General features: G+C 40.2%; 1 long non-coding RNA gene across 1 annotated transcript; it reads right to left on the reverse strand.

Moving 5' to 3' along the window:
• Positions 1–13,032: 13,032 nt before the first annotated feature.
• On the reverse strand, positions 13,033–14,271 carry LOC143415618 (uncharacterized). Its single transcript, XR_013096041.1, has 3 exons — positions 14,131–14,271; positions 13,310–13,427; positions 13,033–13,198 (listed from the first exon to the last, which is right to left on the reverse strand). It is a non-coding gene; the product is annotated as an uncharacterized LOC143415618 (long non-coding RNA).
• Positions 14,272–18,648: the final 4,377 nt, after the last annotated feature.

Genomic DNA, 18,648 nt, shown 5'->3' on the forward strand with positions numbered 1-18,648 from the left:
TGTGTCTGGTGCTGTGTGAGTGCCTCATGCAGCTCGCATAAGGCGGTGACCGTGTCCGCTTGTGGTGGAATATAAACGGCACTTACAATGACCGATGTAAATTCCCGAGGTAGATAAAAAGGACGACACATGATGGACAGTAGTTCCAGATTTGGTGTGCAGGAGCGTGTGAGAGGAACAACGTTCGCACTGTTGCACCAGTTGTTGTTCACCATTAAACACACGCCGCCTCCCCTTGACTTCCCCGAGTCCCGTGTCCTGTCCATGCGGTGAACCGAGAAGAACTCGGCCGGCTGGATGGCGTGGTCCGGCACCGCTGGGTTCAGCCATGTCTCGGTGAAGCAGAGGAGATTGCAGTCCCAAATGTCTCTCTGGAACTTTATCCTGGCCCTGAGGTCGTCAAGCTTGTTCTCCAGTGACTGGACGTTGGCGAGCAGGATGCTAGGCAGAGGTGTGCGGTGTGCACGAGCTCTCAGCCTGTTCCTGACGCCGGCTCGCTTCCCTCTAGGCCGCCGCCGCTTCCCTTTGTTCTCCCTCGAGATCTCACTCGGCCAGCTCGGATTTCTTATGTAGAGCCGGAAAATAAACCACAAGCTTGAACACTATTTTTACTGACCTTTATCTGTGTAGCCTTCCTGTATTGAGCTTGGCAAGGACTAAAATAATTTCACAGCATTATTTTTCTAACTAAATTACTTTTTGCTTTAGTTACACTCCAAATAACAGCTGATATGGCATTTCAGAATTTTGCTGTAATCAAGTTTGCACACCTTTATTTATTTACTTAATTTATTCTGGATTCACTGAGATATTTGAATGCTAATCAATAATCAATAAAAGTTGGTACATAAGCTACATGTGTGCAGAAAGCACTGAAATAGATTCCTTTGTGATAGTAAAGTATTAATATTTACTGATGTTCAATCTTGGTCCCTTTGTGCAAAAGAAAAAAATGTATGTGCATTTTTCCACATGCATTTTGTTAATGTTGTGTCAAAGAGTTACACATTTATAATATTTGATAGAAAGCTGTGTATTTTTGTAGTTCTGTGCACAAGTTTGGATTGAACCCTCTGATTTAATCCAAAATAATACTCTGTGTTATTTTGTTAGGCCAACATGAAAGACAAATAATTATCTTCAAAAAACTTGTTGGAGAACTAAAATTGTTAGAAATGGAAAAAAGACCAATGACGTCTTTCATATCAGATTTCTTAGCTACATCTGTATGAGGTACATGTGTGGCTGTCGACAACAAGATTTTTTGCTGGATGAAACCTAAACAACACACAATAACTTTACAGATGTGATGTGGGCTTGTTAGGATTTGAACCCAAGACCACTCACACTCTAAGTACGAATCATACCCCTAGCCAAAGAGCCACACCAACTTCTTTTCTGAAAGTCACACATTAGAGCAAATAGCTGAAGCTGAATATATGAAACATTGTCTTGAAAGCTGCCAGCCAAATGTTTGGACACACACTGGCTGTATCCCAATTCAGGGTCTGCAGCCTTAAAGTAAGCAGCCTTAACGGTCCCTCAAGTGCCGGGTACTCAAAGACCGCTAAGGCCGGAAGTGCGAGGCTTGTGAAATGGGATGGTCTAGCCTCCGTGGCGCTGCCCAGGTTGCCTAGAAACCATGATACTAACAGCTGGAAACGTTTCATACAGATTACATTTGTTTCTACATGAGCTTTGTGTGGTTTAATAAGTATCTGAGGGCTGAGACCACAGGACTGTAACACATGATTGTTGGACTTCATTTCTGTACTGAACAGTTATTTTAAGATTAGCTAGTAAATAACAATTAGCTCATGTTGTTCATGAGACTGAAGTCCTATAACCCAAATCTTCAGTCAAAGACAAGTATCTTTGACAGTGTATATATAGATGTATTATACATAATAGACAAATATTTTTTGTTTCAGTATGTTGGCAACACTATAGATCAACTTAGCTCAGAATATATAAAGCATATAAACAATTACAGCAATATGATGCAACACACACAGCAGTGCTACTGATCCAAAATCCTCAAAGCTTCATAGAACTGAAACCAACATTTATTTTTAGCTCCATTCTGCTGCTGATACAGACTTTAGGTTTCTGAACATTAAACTTGTTGCTGCCTTTCATAGTGTGTAACTTGAAGGCCCTGAGTACTTTCTCCCACACTGGAAACACTGGGATGATCACATTATTTGAACATTACCTAATAAGACTGATTCAGGACAGACAGTTATGTTAAACTTTCCTAGCAGTGCTTCACAAACAGGGAACAGTCTGTCTATTCTCTCCATCTGTCAGCTGCTGCTGGCTCTTCCTCCTCCTCTTCCTCACACACTGCTGAGTTTGTCCTGGTGGATCATCAGGGCTGCAAAGCCTCATAGATGATATGCAGCAGTGTGTCCCTCAGTCTGTCCTCACTCTGGACACTTGCAGTCGTCACACATGGAAATCAAATGTGTGATAAGCTGCAGGATTCAAACACAAGTGTAACTTATAAACACATGTTCATACTTTTATTCCACAATCAGAGAGAAAGAAACAGAGAGAGAGTGCAGGACAGACAGACAGGTGACAGTCTCAGGTGTACACACTGCTACAAACAGGAGGATTTAGTGTTTGTGTTATTACGAGTGCTAAACAAGAAGAGTTCCAGATGGTGCAGTGGACACATGTGTGACTGCTGTGATTAAAGCATCTTTCTTTCAGCTTAACGAGTGAACCGTCAGCTCGTTCAAACACACGTTAAAGTCCGTTTGGCTCGACACCACCGAACAGAGGCAGCAATATAACATAGCTAACATTAACAGTGCAGTGAATCCTGCTGGTGCCGTGATATTCAGGACTGCAAACAGAGCAGCATCACTGACTTTCAGCTTGTTGTGTTTGTGGATATATGACTGACTTTAATTATACATGAAATCATCACATTCTCTGTAAGATTAAGGTCGACTATCGAACGGCGTATGAAGTAAAGGCTTTAAAACCAAGTTAGTACAAACATCACTGTCACATAACTTTCCCGACATGTGGCCAACAGCAATGTTTTAATGTTCTTCATTATAAAAACATTTGCGCATAAATAAGTGACATAATATTCAGTACTTACTTCTGAAAGTTTACTCTTCGGCTGCTCTGAGTTCCAACTCTGCTCATGGTTTATAGGTGTTCATTCCACCTCAGCTGTGGGATGAACTGCCTGCAGAAGCTGTTTTTATTGCTGTTATTTGCAGGTTTACGTCCTGTGTGAGTCTCTGTCTGCTCATGTTTGAATCATCAAAATAACAAAGCATACGAACTCTCAGAGAAATTAAATTAGATTAAGTGAAGATAACGGACAATTTGTTTACAACAGAGGAAGTGAAGACTGCGTAACAAAGGCTGGTCAGAGAAACATTTAGTACATGCAGCTAGCAGCTGTGGTTTCCTGAGTGAAAGCTGATATCTGATGAAAAGAGGTCGTCTGATATCTATGCAAGTCATCATGTTAAACTGGGCATAAAGCTCCAACTCTCTGAGTCCGTCCAGATTACATGATGGGAGATAAGAATGATGTGTGAGCAGAAAAACAAACAAACTATTAGTGAGGCAATGATAGAAAATCACTTTCATCGTCCTGCTTTACACCTGTGAGTATTCACTTTCTATTCATTCCACAGGTATTCGTACAGTTCAGTTAAAAGTGTGAGCTGACATATAGACTGAAAACATTTCTACTAATTTCCTCTTCACAACTTGAAAAACAAACATCAAATAAAACAAAAACAAACTAAGAGAAGAAGAGTGAACTCTGCCTCTCGCGTAAATGACACATGAAGAGATTTCATTTTAGAAGAATCATCAGCTCAGTCAGTGAGAGCATCCAGCTGCTGAGCAGCTCACACTCTGTTACTGGGTTATAAATCTGTGATAGATGAGTGAAGGACTTCAGTGTTTGACTCACCGAGGAGCAGAGACACAGATGTAATCTTCATGTTGCCAGGACGACGACTGACAGAACACTGACATCCTCAGCTTCACCACTTCCCTGTTACCTTCATCAGCTCGTCACGCTGCTGCTTCTGGACCATGAGGACACTAAATGAACTGCATAAGATGTATTCACAGCAACTCTAAGGTAACAGTTCAGTTCATAAGTGTAAAGTTTCAGAGTTTGTGAGTAATGTGCAGAAAGCTCATTTTGATTTTTGCTCTTTCCCACACTGTAAAAAAAAAATAACGTTGCGAAAACTCAAGGCAACCCACTGCATTTATGTTTTTAGGTTCTGATGGATAACTTATAATTTCAAGTTTAGGAGCAAAGTTGCTTCAGCTAATGTTTTTGTGTTTACAAAATTAATAATTGTGCTTTTTCTTAACTCATATTTTATTGTTTTGGCAACGTATTTCCTAAAGTTTACACAACACATTTTTTGTTTTGTTTTGCCAATTGATTTCCTAAAGTTTAGAAAAAGTATCTTTTATAGTTTCCATGAGGTGCTCCCTGTTTTACCAATGAATGTTTACAGAGTTGATTTTCAAATAACTTTGTGTTCAAACACAACTGCACCACTGACAATGTTGACTTTTGAGATCAGCCATTTTTAACATACTGACAACATTCAGCCACAAATAAAGTCCTTCCAAAAACACAAAAAAGGCAAATTTTTTGTAACAAATGTTACTCATTCAATTTTAAAAGTGTGGTATTGTCAGGCAGAATATCAAACCTATCTTGATATGCTCACCAGACATGTTAAGAAGAGTTTGGTCTCGTCGTCGCGAACAAATATCGGTAACCCTTCCAAACTGATTGTTCGTCGATGCTGGACTATGTTTGAGACCTAAAACAAGGAAATCAAATAAGACTCAGTCTCATTTATAAACCTACCATTTTGTTTTTAAAACACATTAAGTTTTGTTGCTAAAAATACAGCCTTAAGAAATAAGATGTTGAAATTAGTTATTCCAGATAATTGCTCATGGTTTTGTCAGTTTTTTTTAAAAAGTAATTTTGATGTGCAAGAAATGTAGCACACTTATTAGAACATGTGTAACAAAAAGTGCCATGAGTGGGATGAGAGTTCAACTGTCTGTCATGACCTGCCATCTGCCAAACACACAGCCCTGCTTGTTATCTTATAATCCCATTCAGGACACACTTTCTGAAAACTATTAAATATTTACTAAATTGATGTAAAAAATTGTTAAAATATCTTTCGTTACAGTGGGAATTTCAGGTTCCTCATAAACCAGACACCAATACATTTTTATATATATTACCTGTTCATCAAACTCCTGCAACAGGGAATCCATGTCATTGCGGAAAGCAGCTTTTCTAATTCGATACAGCTTAATCAGTAAGTATCGAGGGCAGTCATAAAGGTCCCCTGAGATCCTTGGTGGTTGTTGGATTATGTGTCCACAGGTGTTTGTACTTTGTGTCTCAATAAAATGACGGTAAAAGGCCCCGCCCACATCCAATCTATGTCTTACCATGCAATGACTCTGTGAATGGACTGGAGAGGGGTTGTGGTAGAGTCCTCCGTCAGGTATGAGATGTATGTGTCGACTTTTTATTCTCCCTTAAAAGTATTATGCCATAAATGCTGCACAGGGCAGCTCTGCTAACAGTGGTAATGCGTGAGAATTCCGCACAAATCTACAAAGCAAAAAAAAATATATATATATAGAAGAAAACTTTTAAAAGGTACATTATATAAAAATGACATTGTTTTCAAATTTGGTTAAAACAGCTTAATTTCAAAACATTTAGTTAGTCTCGGTTGATCTATTTGTCAGGTCTTGATTGGATTTAAAAAAAAAAATCCAATTTAAAAAAAAGAAGAAAAATCTGATCGGCAGATTTTACATTAAGTATATAGAATACCTAATCAAATGCTGATTAGACAAAATAATGGTTTCAACTGTTACAGGATGCATTGCAGAAAAGAAATAAATCAGTAAATTGTATTTTAAATTCATTGCAAAAATTTCATTAATTTTATAGTTATGTAAGAATGAAGTAAGAATAACATGCTGTGGTCAAATTTGGATACTTCCATAACACGCAAGTGACTTTCTCAATCCTGTTCTGTGAGTTTCATGGCTGTTGCCTGCTAAGGGTCAGCACCAAAAGATTCTAGATGCCCAGTCAAGACAAGTCATTGCGGCGACCGTGGTTCAGGGGGTTGGGAAGCTCATCTATAAACAGAAGGGTGCTGGTTCTGTCCCCCAGCTCTCTCTGTCCTGGTCGTTGTGTCCTTGGGCAAGACCCTTTACCCTACCACCTATTGGTGTTGGCCAGAGGGGCCAATGGTGCGATATGGCAGCGTCGCTTCTGTCAGTCTACCCCAGGGCAGCTGTGGCTATAACCGTGGTTTCCTGCACTGATGTGTGAATGTGAGAGTGAATGAGTAGTGGAATTGTAAAGTGCTTTGGGTGCCCAGCAAAGAGCAAAATAAATGCAATCCATTATTATACACGGTAAGTTGACAAGTAAATAGATTTCACTTCAATAGAGTTGTTGGTAATACCAAAATTAGCTTCATATTTTTAGAGCCAACTATTTTTTTATATTTTACCATTAGCATTGTTAGTTCAACGGTAGCCTTCAACCTTTTCTACAAGATATTGGAGTGATACAAACAGATGTTTCTCAAGGGCACAAGAAATGGCGCTCACGTTCATTTACTCACCCAGACAAGTTTCGAGACATTTGGAGTTGTTCAAAAGAAATTTTATATCATATAAAATCAACTTTTTGGAGCTTTTAAACACATTTTGGGGTGAGCAGGTCAGCCACTAATCAGAAGATCAGTGGTTCGATCCCAGGCTGCCTCCTGGCTGCATGCCAAATATCCTTGGGCAAGATACTAACCCCGTGTTTGCCTACTGGTGGTGGTCACAGGGCCCGGTGGCGCCAGTGTCCGGCAGCCTCACCTCTGTCAGTGCGCCCCAGGGAAGCTGTGGCTACAATGTAGCTTGCCATTGCCAGTGTGTGAATGTGTGTGAATGTGTGAATGACTGAATGTAGTGTAAGGCGCTTTGGGGTCCTTAGGGACTGAGTAAAAGTGCTATACAAATGCAGGCCATTTACATTTTAATGTTATTTCCTTATATTAAACCCCCCCCCCCCCCCCCCCCCCCCCCCCCCCCCCGAGTGGTTTTTGGCTTAATTCAGGCATTTCTTAGTTGTCTCAGTGAATCCTTTCCCCATAACCGTGGCTCAGCTCTCTCCTGCAAAACGACTGACTCGTAACATTGGGATTAAAATTTCTTTCTAACAACTCCAAATGCCTTGAAATTTGTTTAGAAATAAGACCACACTGAAAAAAAAAATGGAAGTTTTCCTTTAAATATTTAAGAGATTATCTAACCTGTTCTTTCAAGAAGAGTGCTGGCCATCTGAGCTGCATTTCCTTGACCAAGGGCTGCATCTCCACAACTTCTTTCCTCCTGAGAGAGAATGTGATGTCCATCTTTTGGGTGATGAGTGCCATGTTCTTATCCCTCTTCTTCATTTCATCTTCCAAAATGCATCTTTCATTTTCAGGAGACTCATCATTGTAGTTTTCTGGGGCATCAGGGATAAAGTTGACTTCACCTCGCTTTGGTTTCTTTAAGGAAAATCTATTTGTGCCACTGTCATCTTCTTCCCGTCTTCTTTTTCAATTGACTGCAACTTCACTACATCCAGCTTGACTTAGCTTGGAACGGTAGTTGGCAAGCTTGAACTTAATGCTTGTTGCCCAACCATCATATCCTGTGCCATTGCCGGGCTCTTTGAGGCAGGGATGTTTGGAAACTAGCTCCTGGGCAACAAATGTTATTTCATTCTTGTCAGGGTAGGCTTTGATTGCAAACATTTCTTGTGCCAGCTTGTCTAGAACTTCCATCTTGAGTGATTGCCCCTGCTTTCTCATATACCTCGTTGCCCTTGCAAAGTTTTAACTCTACATCATAGGAAAAGGTTGGGATAGGAAATGGATTTGGCCACTGTGAGGTGCTACGCATGTAGGTCTGGGTGGATGAGGATGGGCTGAAAGAAGATGCTGAACTCACACTGGCTGTATCAATAGATGAGATGGCGCTATGATCAGATGGAGTCTGTGGTGGCGAGGCTGATGCATTTTCCTCCCAAATGAGGTGCAACACTGCCCGTCCAGCAGGTAGCTCATTAATATCCATCAGGTTGCAAAGTGCGTTCCCAAAATCTGGGTCTTCATATTGTATTGCAAAGTCACCTTCAAGTCCAAGCTTTGCTTGTAGTTCATCTTGAAGCTGCTTCACAGATTCTGGAACAGTGGACAGTTGGATCTTTCTGATAAGATTTGGACTGACGTGGACTCGCAGTAACAGGGCCTGTGAAGACAAACCAAAAAAGGGCGCAATTCTAAATAATTGACAAATTCAAAGTAATCAACTAAAAACTATTTAAGAATAATACATACCATCACTTTCAATGCAGGAGGCACATAACAGGTGTCACCATCAAAACTGGATTATAGATGGCAGACAGTTGGTGTCGTAAACCACCGCCTCTGTTCAAAGATGGTCGCTCACAGTGGACATAGATGGCTTCTTTCACTCCTCTTTCAAACCATCTGTCCTCTCTGTCCAAAATGTGAACATCGAAAGAGTGTCCTTTATCCTTAAGATGCAGATGGACTGCTGAGTCTTGTCCTGTGGAGGTGGCTCTTCTGTGTTGTGCCATGCGCTTGTGAAGTGGCTGTTTGGTCTCTCCAATGTAGAGGTCTGGGCATTCCTCGCTGCACTGTACAGCATACACCACATTGTTAAGTCTGTGTTTTGGACACCAACTGTCTGCCATCTATAATCCAGTTTTGAGTTCCCTCCCCAGACGCCTTAATGCCCACTCACATCCTGGGCCATCTGACCTCAGGAATTCGTATGATAAGGTGGGGCCAGGTTTCACAAAGAGCTCACCCGAAACTCTGGCTGATTGGGACCCACACCCATCTTCACACCTTGGCTCAGGCGATTAGAGGATCATCAGGGGGTCCTTTTGTCCCTCTTTGGGGGGATACTCCCACTAGGTTTAAATCTGGGACTCCCCACCATTTGACCTTAGAACTGAAGAAGCTTCTCGGATGAGAAGTGAAACGTCTTCAAGTAACTTAAAGAAGTCCAGACGCTTTTCTTTGCAAGCTCCTTTGACTTCATTTTCAATCACTCATCTTAGCAGTAGGATTTACATGAAAATAGAAACAAATTAAGTTTGAGTGAAAATGTACATTTTTTGCACTCTCTGGTCAACTGACTCAGTGACTCAAAAAACCCGATTTATTTTGGTGAGTGACTCATTCAAACTCGATTCAATAAAAAGAATCAAATTTATCATCACTAGAGGATATTGCACAGTTCATATACATCGGGATCACATGGTTTGGTTAGTCGAAAAGCTCTTCCTGAGCTCTTCGTTAAGGCGACCCATTGCTAAAACCTAAATTATAGTATTTACTGCACTGTAAAAAAGGGCAGTGAAATTGACATAAAAACCATGTAAAACCCCTACAGAAATGTATAGTAAACCCCAAAACACAACTTTCCTGTTTCGATCACAGTGAATTATTGTAAACCTTTAAACAGAATGTTCCTGTTATATTTACAACATGAATGTGTGATTATAATCAAATTTATTGGTTAAAACTACAAATACTGTGAATAAAAACAGTGAAACACCGTAATACTCATAACCAAACAATCATGTTAATTTGACATGCAAATACTGTAAAAATCACAGTTTTAGTCAGTTTTTCTTAAAAACACATGACGTATATGTAAGTCACTTTACAACTGCATGGATGTACTGGGCCTACACTGTAAAAAAAAACGTGCTGTTTTTACAGGAAAACCCTGGCAGCTGGGGTTACCAGGGACTTCCTGTAAAAACGCTTTACAGATGCAACTTGTAAATTGATTTACAGTGAATGAATCTCAGATTAAAACTGTTAAATCTACAGGAAAAAGAAGTTAATTTCACACATAGATGTGATATATAAATACACTATTTCCTGTATCTTTTACAAGTAATAAATGCTTTTTGTGGATCCATAAACTGCAAAATTAACAGGGAAATACCGTACAAAGAACTAATTTAAAATGGTAGAACTACGGTGAAACTGTGCATATTAAATGGAGCTGCTCTGTAAATTATACATAAAATCTATGCTGAATATTATATGTTTTAATGTAAAATTTTAACCATAACCCAGCAAATTTCTTACTGCTACGCCTACACCCAAACATGCAAAAATACACATGAGAAAACACAAGAGAGGAAAATATCACTTTTGGGAAATTTATTTTGCAGCCACATTAGCAAAATGACAGCAAATGGATCCATTTTTCCAACTAACACAATATGCAAGGCACACAGCAACTACACAATTCAATCAAAATATAGGCTATAAAAGCTGTGGAACATTCCTGCAAAGCAAGAACCATGTTCATGAAACAAGCATTTGTTAGACCCTCCACCAGAAAAAGTTAACTAACCTGTTAAGACTTTAAAACAAAAAACACATATTGTGCCAAAAATGATCATAATCACCGTGCAACGCAACACGCACCCTGCTGTCACCACAACCATGGCCCTGGTCAGAAAACATCAGCAAAACCACGTGGTGAAACAAACCTACACATGTGGTCTAGAAACACTGCAGTAGCAGCATGTTGTTTTTTTTCTTTTCTTATGTAAATAAAGAACATTCCTACAAAGAAAGAACATCTTCATGAATTGGCTTCATGCATTCGACCAGTAAAAGGTTCCAGTACACATTGTGGAACAAAATTAACAAAGTAAAACTAACAGTCCACAGAGAGTCAAGATTTAGGCTTAGCGCCACTCGTGGTCGGCGAGATCCTAAATCAGGGTGAGGACTCGAGGGTTCACACTGAGACGACGCTTTGAGTTTTTGTTCTCTACTTTGGTTCCTTTTTCTGGGTTTATGGAGAAGAAACACCTGCAGAATAACAATCATATAAAAGTTTATTAAGCATTTTTATAATTGATCAGTTAAAATACACATACAAAGTAAGTAAAAATTAAGTATATACATATATATACAGTCATGGCCATGACCACGTTCAAGACAAAGTATAACCAAAATGCTGTGGGGAAGTGAACAATGCATGGTCAAAAGTATTGGCACCCTTCACGAGTGTCTTCTGCAGTGATATGTCACACTTTAGCATTGTTAAAATCCAAAGCAAAGGTTATAGGTAGTCAGACGTCAGTTGACGCTTGGTCTAGCCCTGAGTCTCGGCCAGGCTTGGACCCGGATTCAGACTGTTAATGTATTTAAAAAAAACAAACAAACAAAAAAAACAACAACAAAAAACAGAAAAAACAACTGAAACCGGCTCCAAAGCCGACCGAGACTCAGAGCCAGACCTGGGGCCCGTTCTTCGTACGTCGCTTACTACATCCAAGATCAAATGACACATCCAAGATCAAATCATCGCGCTAACCGTGAGCTCGCTAATCCGGTTCCCCGAACACACCTGCTGTTGACGATTACTACAGCTGGACGCAGGAATGTGACATCACTGGGTGTCGTAAAAGGGGCTACGCATCGATAGTAGAAACATTGATCGGCAACCCGCTGATTGGTCGGCGAAAATGTCGAAGGGGCGTGCTCGGTATTTTCCGGCAGCAGAGCAAGAACTCTTGATTGAGGGATTTCAGGAGTTTCAGAGTTTAATTAAAACGCAAGAGAACACTGCAAAGGCTGCAAAAGCAAGGAGAGAGGGCTGGCAGAAAGTTGCTGACAAATCAAACTCGTAGGTAATTTAATAATAATAATAATAATGGATTGGATTTATATAGCGCTTTCCAAGGCACCCAAAGCGCTTTACGATACCACTATTCATTCACTCCCACATTCACACACTGGTGGAGGCAGCTACGGTTGTAGCCAGGCTGCCATATCGCGCCATCGGCCCCTCTGGCCAACACCAGTAGGCGGTAGGGTAGATCTATCATATGACACTATATTGTCCAATATCATATGGCATTATATTATATTATAATATGTTATATTATATCCCCTTTCACATTAGAGCCACAACAGGACCCACAAGAACATGGGAACAAGTAAAAGTGGAATACAGGAGTATTCTACAGAATGGTAATATTTATCTCTTATATTGCTTTGCGTCTCTTGGCAAGGTAATACTGGCCTGTAATAATCTGTTTGTTTGTTCATAACAGCAACCAAGAAAAGGGCAGAGGAAAAAAAGACAGGTGGTGGTCCTGCACCCCCTCGTCAACAAGTTGGTTAAGTAAATAATACCCTCACGGGAATATCGATATCTCTCTATGAGCACACTGTCGCGCTGAGCTAAAGGATCCTGTCTGTCCCGCAATATACGCTGAATTCTGAGGACTCTCCTTATCAATCTTGCACCTTCCGCAATGGGCTGCTCGCGTATACGGACAGGACATGGCTGCGACAGGCTTCCCAAATCCACCTTCGCTTTTATAGCCGTGGTCTCTCATCTTGATTACACGAAGTAATTTACAATTACTACTCTGAAATATGAATTACATCTGTAATAATCACATACATGTAATAGAATGTTAATAGTACATTTCCCTTTTTTAGGAAATGACCTGTATGTATCTGTGTGACATCAATAAAAGGATCAAGTGCTGCATTATCTTTAGTTACATTGATAATATTTATTTATGGTGAAACAGTGGAAAAATATCGCTGTTGCTTTCGTATAAATGAAGCGGACATACCTGCGTGGCCGCGATCTAATCCTGTTTACATAAAGTAAACCTGCTCCCGAGCAGGTTTACGCTTACGGCTCTGTTGCTATGACAGCAAGTCCCGGATGAGCTTCGGGGAACCGAACGATCCAGGATCACGCGAAATCGTCAACAATCTAATCCGGCTAACTTACTTAGCGAGGTACGAAGAACGGGCCCCTGGACTCGAACCACATCAAAGCCAGACTCCAGATCCCAGAGTCTCAGTTATAAGAAATAACAAAGCCATATTTGTTCACCTCTGAAGAAACTCTAAAGTGGAAGCCAGCTCAGATGGATAATGGATGTTGAAATTGTAGTAGCTCCCGAACATGAGGCACAGTGCAGAAATGAAGGAGGATATGTTTGTGCTGACGAGGTGCCGATCAACACTCAGCATGTATCTTCTTGAGGAATAGCAGGACTGTCCTGTGAAGAAATTATTTAACAGGTTATATCAATAAACACGGCAGTCACATGACATTCTATAAAAAATGCACTTAAAAAAAAAAAAGAGAGAGAGATATGAAACAGACTTACCACACATGATAATAGTGGGTGTCAGAGGCACTTGCTCCAGTTGTACCTCATCTGCCAGACATGTATCTTCAACACAGAGAAGCATGGACTCCTCCTTCTCTTCAAAGTAGCTGAGTAGCTGTTTAAGGTAAAAGAGACACATGTTTCTGAGATAAGAATGACTATCCTTCTCTGGCATATCACTGGCTGAACTAGCAGATGCCATGGTTTCATGTGTGTTTTCTGAATATTCTGTACTGTCATTTGGGGGCTGAGGACGAGATTCCTTGTACATGTCATCAATACCATCTGGGGAACAAGCTTTATGCTTCCTACACATGTGAGAAGTAAATGATGACTTTTTTGTAAACATATGCTTACAACCACTTACTGGACATGACACAGACCTGCCCCCTGCAATATGATCATTTAAGTGAGACACTAGCTCTTTCACTGTTTGAAAATGGCGGGCACATAATGAAACTGCACATTTTAAATCTGCAACAAGAGCTTTAGGAGTAGCTTGAAGTGCAGGTGCATTGTGCACACGATAAAAATGCCCCTTGAAAGCAGAGTACGTGGTGAATGTTTGGCTGCAATTGGCGCCAACACATTTAAAAATACAACAAGGCTCATTCTTATGCACTCTGCAATGTAGTACATAGCCTCTTAATGTGACCAATACCTTTTTACAAAAGACGCAGATGATCATTTTTAGTATTTCTAAAGTTTGCCTGTGCTTTTCAGCTGAACTAGCATGCTAGCGCTAGGTTATGAGCCTTGGTCTAAATATCAACTGGTGCTTTTATCTCGAAAAAACGTCGCCAAGATATTGAACTTACCGTGCAGACTTTCTGACGAACAAACACAGATCCTCAAAAAACACTTGAAATCGTATGTTTGTAATTTGTCCTAACAACGTAGTTGCTGAAAGTTCGATGTTTTCTTCTCCCGTCTTCTCTCTCGTGCTGGCTCGTTAGCTATAGTCATGAACTAGGCGCTCTTCTCCTCCCGCCCTCACGTCATTATCCAATCAGAGACGAGCTTCAGATGCACATTCAAAATTAGGCGCGCTCAGTGCAACTGTGAGTGGCCTGAAGTAGCTTACAGCTCTGTGGAGATGAGGCACCATAGAGATCCTATGGGAGGCACTGTAAGTTTGTTTAGCCTTTAATAATGAGACATTGCTGACCTAACCCAAAAAAGTATTCTAGTCTAAGTATCACATTGCAATTAAAAGAAACATAAAGAATACAAGCATTATGACAGAAGCATTACTTAGTCATTAAATAATAATTTCTTATTGGTTACCCTACAATAGGCTGCAAATGATTTAAGAAAAAAACATGATGTAAACAATTTTAATTGTATATTTTTATATAGCCTATAAATGGAGAGGCAACCTCTCAGGTTCACAATGACATCTTCTGTGAAAACATTTTTATTAGTCCAATCCATGACTTTGCATCATTTCATGAATCATGTTAAAAGTCACGATCCTGGGTCTTATGACCCAGTGTTTTGAGTTTTAGTTTATTTCGATGTTTATAGTATATGGTTAAGCTCATTAGTTTTTCTATTTCATTTGTTATTAGATTCCCCTTGTGTCTTCCAACCCCTGTTAAGTCTCCCTTGCCCTTCATGTGTTTCATGTCTGTGTCAAGTTCAGGTTGTCATGTTTGCATCTCGTTATGTTTCCTGTTTTATTTTGAAGGGGTCCTGTGTTCCTATGTTCAATGTTTTTAGTTTTACTCTCCCCTTGTGTCATGTGTGTCAGCTGTTTCCCCATGTGTTTCCGTTTCCCTCATTATCCTCCTGTGTGTATTTAGTCCGCGTGTCTTCAGTCATTCCTTGTCGGGTCGTCTGCTCATCCACGTCACAACTTCAGGTATCCATGTCAGTTCACCATGTTTAAGGTTTTTTCATGTTTAGTTTTAATTCACCCAGTTTAGGTTATTGTTTAGTTTCACTAGTGATGGCCAAATGAAGCTTTCTGAAGCTTGTATTGAAAAACGGTTCATTACTCAAAGCTTTTCAACACAGTCCTCTCTGGTGACATCTGGTGGCCAAAAATATGAAGAGCAGCTTGAATCCACAAAATAAAACCAACCGCTTCATTATGATTGCCCACTCTACAGAGTGGAATCCTGTCTGATATTGGGCCTCCATTGTGTTGCTTTGAACGTGTATTTTTTGGTGGTTAAAAATGTGTTTTATTTGTTTAATACATAATTTTGACCAGTAAACTCTCCTTGTTTAAACATGCACCATGGTGTGGTCTTTCTTTGCTTGTGACTTCTTGATGTTGGTAAATACAATAATTGAAAAATACCACGTTACATATAATATACATATAATAATGTACAACACATTATGGAGTATGCTTCTGCTGTTAGGTCCCACCTCCTTGTACTTATGCAATTAATCGCCGGACGGGTGTATTTATAAATAATATTATATTAGGGACATTTTCCTATACATATTTTTGACCTGGGGGTAGAATTGATTGTGAAATGGAAAGGGAAAATGCTTATGAACTTGCAAATGAAAAACATGATGCATTTAAGGTAACCCTTTTTCATTTTATTTTAAAAAGAGAATTTGTAGTGTGCGATGGCTGAACCTGTTCCTTTTCGTGGAGATAATTTCTCCTGCCTTAAGGAAAATCCCTTCACATGGCACAGAGGAGGCTGGAGTGCAGAGAAACTGGTAGAGATGCAGTTATGCAGTCTACCTGGGCCCCACCAACTATCAGCTAAAGAGAATAAAGAAATTCAATTGCTGCACATTTGGCAGACTAACATTTTCAGATTAATTAAACAATAAAATATATATTTTTACAACATTACATGTAAAGAGTCAAGTGGAAGTTTTTCTAAAGTTATTTAATGATATTTATATTATGGAAGCAGATTTTTGACATTTTACCTTTTTCCCGTTTTCAGATATAATAAACACGCACAAAACAAAAGCAAACGGCCAGAACACAAAGCTGGAAAACCCACCCGATTGACCAAAATCAGCTCAAAATACTCCCACACAACAGAAGCTCCTCTATTCCTCGCTGGCTCCAAATCTTTCAGTAGAAATATCAGTGGTTCGCTATCTGTCACCATCAAAACACTCCACAAATCCCGCGAATGATTCACCTGCTTATAAACCATTGAATCAGACACCAAAGCAGTTAGGTTCTAAATGAAGCTTCGGACGTCACTGATCACGTGACTCTGGCCAAACCAATCAAGCTTCGACACAGTGCTTCTGAAGCAGTGTGTTGATTTTTTTGACACACGCACTGGAGCTTCAGCTTCAAGCGAGCCATCACTAAGTTTCACCTTTGCCCTTTGCTTGCACCTTTTTCCTAGCCTCAATAAACGGCTTGTTTTTTGTTAAATCCACCTCACGTTCAGTTTTTGGTCTGCGTTTGAGTCCTCTCTTGCAAACACATACAGTCTGCCTCAGCCGGACTGTGACATTTACACAATTTTCATTTCAATTACTCCCTGCTCCTCTTAACCTCTTCTCCCTGTCTTGTGTCTTTCTTCCTGCAAGTAGTGATGAGTAGCTGAGGCCTCGTGAAGCGTTTCAGCTCATTCCCCAAACTGTATCGATACTGTGTCGACACAGTGTTGCTGTTTTGCTCCATACTGACACCTGCTGGACCTTAAATATCATTACAGACAACTTACTTGAGACTCACAACAGACACTGATTCAATGACCTAGTCATACTTGTACACTGTAAGGTATTGTACTTTTCATGGAATCATTTTATCTTTTACATTTCAAATATTGTAGAAATCTTTAAAATATATTGTGAATGACATTAAGTGAAAATTAAAATGAAAGTATTGTGAATATAATATTACCCATTTAAATGTAATTGACTCAGAGTTTATTATAAATTTCTATTCAGAAAAATAAGTTTATCCACTGTTTTTGCATTCAGTCTATTGCGTTTTTTTTTTTGTTTTGTTTTTTTGACACCATTTCCCCAGCTTTGGAAAATTCACAGGCACAGATGAAGCTGGGGTACACAAAAACTGTAAAGCCAGGTGGAAAAGGTTCTGATAAGATGTCTTCCTTTCCACCCAGTACGCTAAAGGATCCTCTGATCTTGGAATGTTTCTCTCCGTTTCTCTCTCTCTCTCCACAATACTAAGGGGTTGGCAGTCCTTTATAATAAGATTCAGGACTGCCTGGTCCAGAATAGTCTTCCTAGATGCTTGATTTCAAAACAATAAAACGCATATTAATAAAAAAAAAATATGATAAAGATGTTCAGTGTCTATATAGGTCTACCTGTGTTCATTCTTGGTGTGTTTGTCCCCTCATTTTCATGTTTGTCTCTGTAATGCCGAAACACTGAGGTGGTGCTTGTGCTTGTGTTTGTGTAAGAAAGCTCCACAGAACAGATGCGACATTTAACCTGCATAAAATGAAATAAATAATTTACACTGCAAGTCACATTGCTGTTTTTCCTGTTCTGACAGATTACACTGAAACAAAGACAGACAAACTATTTGCAGTTAAAAGATAAAAATGATCCCACACAGCAGAAACATTTCTGTTTTTCTTTCAAGCTCCATTTTGTTATGGAGAGATGTGTATTTTTTTTTTTTTATCTTTGCGAGAGTAATTTTGTGAGGTTTCTTTGGAGACCTCATTCCGTTGGCAGATGCGGATGCGGTACCTTTTAAACACAGTTTGGCGCGTCGGCAATGAGCGATGCAGCAGCTGTATCGATCACGTGACTTTTTCTTAAAGCGACGCACGCACCGATACAGGCTTCGCTCTGTGAGCTTGATACAAGCATCGGTGCGTCCGTGTTGCTGGACCCATCGCTACCTGCAAGTCTCTCCATCCCCTAAACCTGGCACAGATCTCATCTCTCACAATACTTTGTGTACTACCTCTGTCATGGTCTCCGTGCCTGCCCAGCCGGCCTCACATGGCTACATGTGTTGTTTGGTTTTCTCTCTCTCTCCCTCTCTGCCTGGGCGGAGCTAACTGTCATCAAACCTGACAACAATCAGCTGTCATCACCTAGGAGCACTATTTGAGGCTGGAACACAGATCGCTAGATGATTGTACTACAGACATTAGTGATTCTCCCAGCTCCTGTGCTTGAGTATACCTGTGATTCGTGAGTGACTTCCCTTTCTTTTGCTACAGACTTTCCTCCCCGGACCTGTGACCTCCCTGCCATATGAACGTGTGTGAGTGTGAGAGAGATTCCCCGTGATTCCCTGGAGTTTGGATTTTCCCTTCACTGTATATATCGTGCACTGATGCTGTAAATAAACTGTTTTTGGAGACGTCACACCGCTCTGCTCTTGAGTTCCTACTACCAGATTGTGA

This window comes from Maylandia zebra, unplaced genomic scaffold (genome assembly GCF_041146795.1).
Source record: "Maylandia zebra isolate NMK-2024a unplaced genomic scaffold, Mzebra_GT3a scaffold01, whole genome shotgun sequence".
NCBI classification, from domain to species: domain Eukaryota; kingdom Metazoa; phylum Chordata; class Actinopteri; order Cichliformes; family Cichlidae; genus Maylandia; species Maylandia zebra.